Below are 5,283 nucleotides of genomic sequence, written 5' to 3'. Positions count from 1 at the left end.
AGGTTGGCTTTGAACTCACAAAGATCCGCCTGCTGGGATTGAACCTCTTAAGGCCTCACCTCTCAACACTGTTACATTGACAACTAAATTTCAGCAGGAGTTTGGGAAAGGCTGTACATTCGAAGCACTGAGGCCACTATGCTCCCAGTAACTTGCTACTCAACTACTGAAAGTGATACAGGTGACATTTGAACCATTCTTTGGGGGAACCATTGATAGGATTTCAACATCTAAAGAGAAAGGACTCTCCAGGCAGTGGTGGCGCAGCCTTTAATCCCAGCACTCCGGAGGCAGAGGCAGGTGGATCTCTGAGTTTGAGGCCAGCCTGGTCTACACAGCAAGTGACAGGACAGCCAAGGCTACCCAAAGAAACCCTGTCTTGAAAAAAGAAAGAGCTAGGGGATACTCTCCAGGCAGAGGGCAAAGGATGCCCAAATGAGGATGTGGAGTGCCTGGGCATATTCAAATAACACTGAAGGACTAGTCCCAACTTTCTCTAAGATTTACGAGCTTGAAGTAAGTTCACAAGGACCTGAAGCATCATCAAAAGGAGATGCCAGACTATCATGAGGAAAAGATAATATTAAAGATTTTCAGGTGGAGGCATTCATGATAAGAGCTATTAGTTAGGAAGATTCAGCTGCTGTTAAATTTAGGATAGTTTGGTGCCAGATGTACAGACACAGGAAGAGTAATTAGGATGCTCTCTTAGCTACCCAGTCACCAAACACTAGGAAAAAGGGTGCATTGCATCACCTCAGACCACCTGGGACTTGAGGTGACAAACACTAGTCTTTCAGGACTCTGGTTGCCCGCTACGGTACAGGGCAAGTGTAGAGCAGAAAGAAGGGCAGGGTTCTCCTCAACCAGCAGAAGGAAGTGCTGCATGAACGTCCATCTGCTCTCCCTCAGAAGGACTGTTCTGGAGGGCTTCCGCTATCTTCCCCTCATGATTCCCATGAGATCACTTCTCCATGGCACAAGTGGTTTGTTCCCACAGAAATGCATCCCGACGCTAGCCTTTCTGTCTTCTGTCTCACTCTCTCCTCTCCCTCACTTCTATTTGCTGTTATCCAAGCCACAGAATCAGCTTCTGCTCCGGGAGAAATCTGTGCAAATCACTGCAGGCAACAGGATCCAGCTAGTTAGTGGACAAGTAAGAGACAGAAACACTGCACAGACAGACAGGGCAGGAGATGTGACTTTTCAAGCAAATCCGTAATATCATTTTGTTAAATTCTCACAGCTCCAGGAAGTAGTTTTAGCTCCATTTTACAGAAAAGAACAACAACAAAACAAACAAACCAACAAAAAAAACCAAAGTTTTTAAGAAGTAACCTGAGTTGAGTAAATGGAGAAGCTGTAATTAAAACCAAGTCTGATTAATTCCAAATCCAACTGTTCCCTCCTGTTTAATCCTGACCTACTTGGGGGCTCCCAGCTGAAGAACAATGGCATCAGAGCCCAGGTCACTTTCTTTCCTTGGGGTCAACAGCCCTTCTCTCTTCCCCTTGTAATAACACGGTGTTTACCTGATTTTTTACCCCAAGAACAGCCATGTGGTTTGCTGCAAACTTTGTGGATCAATAACAAGGTAATTATGAAACAAGAGCACACGGTGTGACGTTGCCTCCCAGCTCCACCCATGTATTACGTTTCCTAAGATGACTCATCCTGTTTGGTCCTCACCCTTCGTGCCAACCTGACAACAATCCTGAAGGCCTTCGTTTGCCCTGAGTGGTGTCTGCTTCCACCCTCTGGGATTTCCCCTTGAGAAACTGTCTCCTTCAGTGTCTCCATGTCACAGGCTCAGTCTCTAGTGCTTGTGAGAATGTAAAAGATCTCCAAAACATTCGAGAGTGCGTGCGCGCACACACGCACACGCACACTTGGTGTAAGGGGAAGGGAGTTTCAGAAGCCAGCAGTTAATGATTCACACTGAAAGCCGTGATCAAGGGAATATTCTAGCATTCTGTGTGGCGGCCCTACTTGTTCCTCCTGTGATAAGGAGAGATTGGAAAACAGCAGAAAGGAAACACACAGTGTGCGCAGGCTTCTACAGACTCTAGAATGTTTCATCATGTGACTTCCCCTGTTTTATTGAGGCTGCAGGTAATAGTCAGGGCGGTGGAGAAAAGGGATCCTGTTGATCTCCCAATGTAAGTAACAGACTAGTCAACTCGGAAAACTCAGAGTCCTTCCCAGACTCCCGAACTGATCATTAGAAGCAGCTGAGACCGTGATCCACGCCTCAGATCCTGAACACAGGACTCTGTCATCTGCCAGGCTAACAGAAATCACCCTCGGTTGTGATATCAATCAGTAGGAAAGGAAGAATGTACCTGTTGTATGGCTTTTCCTGGGGAGATGTGAACAGTGTCTGTGCACCTGAGGTAAGGCCTGGATAACAGACCAACTCCTTCCGAGTCTAGGAGGATCAGGGAGCTCACAAGGCTCATAGAGAGCACGGGTGACGCGAAGGTGCCACATTGACAAAAAGCCCACCGCAAACATGGGTGAAGACTCACAAAAGGTGCACTCCCGGTCCCTTTCTGCACACGTTGCAGGCGCATCCACCGTGGGGCCCTCTCCCTACAACTGTCCTCTGCTCTTACAGCCTTGAAGGAGGGGCTTCTGGGAAGTTTCCTTAGCTTTCCAAGGAGGTGCCTTCTTTCCTCCAGAAGGAAATGGTTCGGTTTGGCAAAAAGGGATATAGAAGTGTCAGAGGTCTATCCTCGGTTGGGAGATGGGTGCAAGGAAGTAAAACTAGCCCAAAGCCCATACCCCATCCAAGATCCAAGACCTTACTCTGAGACCATCAGAGCAGCCCCTGGAGAAGGGCGTCTTCATCAGGCTTTGTAAGATGACATCTCCCTCATGGTCACAGTGCTCTCTCCTCATCGGGGTTCTAGGCTTAGGGAAGAGATTCCTGATTCCCAGGATGACTACACGGCCACCCAAGAGCCCTCCCACTAGACAAAAGCAGAATGTCTCCAAGGGTCATGGATTAGAGGTCCAGGCAGCCTGGCCCCTAGACAGAGACCCCTTTTCTGTAAACTATTCTCCTTGAATTTTCATAGCACACAAGTCCGCAGTCAGCATGGCAGGTTCGAGTCGGATGAGCGTCTATACCAGACAGACGAGCAAACTGTAGACCCTAAACAAGAAAACCCAGGGCGCATGTGCCTGAAGAGGTGGTTCAGAGCTTGAGAGCACCTGCAACCAGGGTTCAATTCCCAAACACCCACATAGCGGCTCACAGCAACCCCAGTTCCAGGGGATCCATGTCCTCTTCTGCAGCGTTGCACACATGTGGAACAAAGACATACATCCAGGCAAACACTCACACACATGAAAATGAAAACTCAAGAAAATGTTTTAAGGTCTGAAAGGCTGCGCTGCTATGTATGTAACCTGCTAGGTTCCCATCAGTGACAACCCCTCACAAAAGGGCTCTTTAGCAGTCTTTCTAAGCAGTCAGAATGCTTAGAAATCACATGTGTGTTCATCTCTAAAGGCCTTGCTTAGAAACAAGTTTTAAGAATGTGGTTGCCTACAAAAATATCTCCCCCTCCCCGTTACCTGCAATCTTCAATAAGGTTAGTACATAGCTGACCATAGCATTTCCTTTCTCTCTTGCCCCCTGTTTTTATCACCCATTTTCTTCTCTGCAGTCTCAGCCACAACCCATGCATATAAACACAAAGTCTTGTGGAACCCAGGCTGCTCAAACGAGACCTTGTTAGGTTTGTCTGAGTCCCAAGCCTGAAGTCCCCGATGTCTACCCCAGACCCCTGTCCCATTCTCAGCTCCACATTGGGTATGGTTGTACATCCATTTGCTTCCTGGTCATGATTTTGCTTCCTGTGAGGCAAACCTGCTTATCCTAGTCACACATTCTAGTGTCACATAGCTCAGCCAGGAGGTGGCTCAGACCATTCCTGGCTTGAGCCCTGTTTCCTGTGCCTGAATGTCTCACTCCTTCCTCTTTCGTGAAGTAGCTTTGGAAACTGTGGGAGAACACAAAGACTGAGGACCTATAAAATGTGGATCCTGTCCCTCCTAAGAGGGAGATTGAAATTCATACTAACTACAATGAGTATTATTGGCTTGAAGGAATTTCAAAAGCAACTGAAAACATGGGACAGAGCTCATTATTACATAACTGCCAGAATAACCTTATTGGCACAGACTGGATACGCCTTTGGAGGAATCAGGAAATATCGTCTTCAGGAAAAACTGCCAATGATGGACACCCAGCTTGGTGTCATGCCTGGCTATCATCTGCTCAGGTGTCTGCTAGTTCCTGTCATCACTATCATCATCAAACAAGCCACTCACTAATCGCTACACAGACCTCAGGCAGCCCTTCCTCAGCCCTTGTTCACCTGCTTCCTTCTACACAGCAGCATTCCTGTGAGGCTGGTCTCTTTAAGACACCCATTGTGTACCCTAAGTCAAAGATGTAATAGTCACCAAGGGTCTCAACAATCCTAATGCCCAGTGGTGGGCCACATCTAAGCCTGCTTACTTCCTAGGTTCACTCTTGTTACTCTGCTTTTTAGGTGGGGTCTCACCAAGCTGTACTTGTACCTTCCCACCTCATCTTCCTGAGCACATGGATGACAGACATGCGCCACAATACCTAGCTTTAAGGGATCCTTTCTTAGCACACACTCAGTTATAGCACACACTCTATCCCAGTTATTATCACTGAGAATCTTCTAGTTTTCATGCTTTTAATTCTTGGGTTCTATAGAGGTCTTTCTCATTCTTGGATTTAACACTACATTTTTTTATATTGTGTTCTACTTGGTCCCTCTGAGCATCACAATTGGACACTCCCAGCTCCCACTAGCTCCTAGAATTATGGCAGGATGGCAGGAATCCCCATCCCTCAATTTTACATCTCTAAAGTCTTATCCCTCTTATTCGGATGTTAATCTCCCCCATAAGATTTTTTTTTTTCTTTTTAGAGAGACAAGGTCTTACTATGTAGCCCTGGCTGAACTCACTATGTAGTACAGGCAGATCTTGAACATAGAAAGATCTGTCTGCCTCTCCCTAACACTGAGATTTAAAGGTGTGTGCCTGGTTCCATAAATTCTTCCCAAATAAATAAATTCTTCAACCTGGACGAAACCTTTCTTCATTTATATCCTTAGCACACTTGATTTGTTCCTTTCTTGACACTTTAACTTTGTTATAATATATAATATATATTATATATGTAATAAATATAATATAATATAATATAATATAATATAATATAATATAATATAA

Source organism: Psammomys obesus, unplaced genomic scaffold, assembly GCF_907164565.1.
Source record: "Psammomys obesus unplaced genomic scaffold, mPsaObe1.curated_primary_1811, whole genome shotgun sequence".
Classification (NCBI taxonomy): Eukaryota; Metazoa; Chordata; class Mammalia; order Rodentia; family Muridae; genus Psammomys; species Psammomys obesus.
This window is presented reverse-complemented; position numbering follows the sequence as displayed.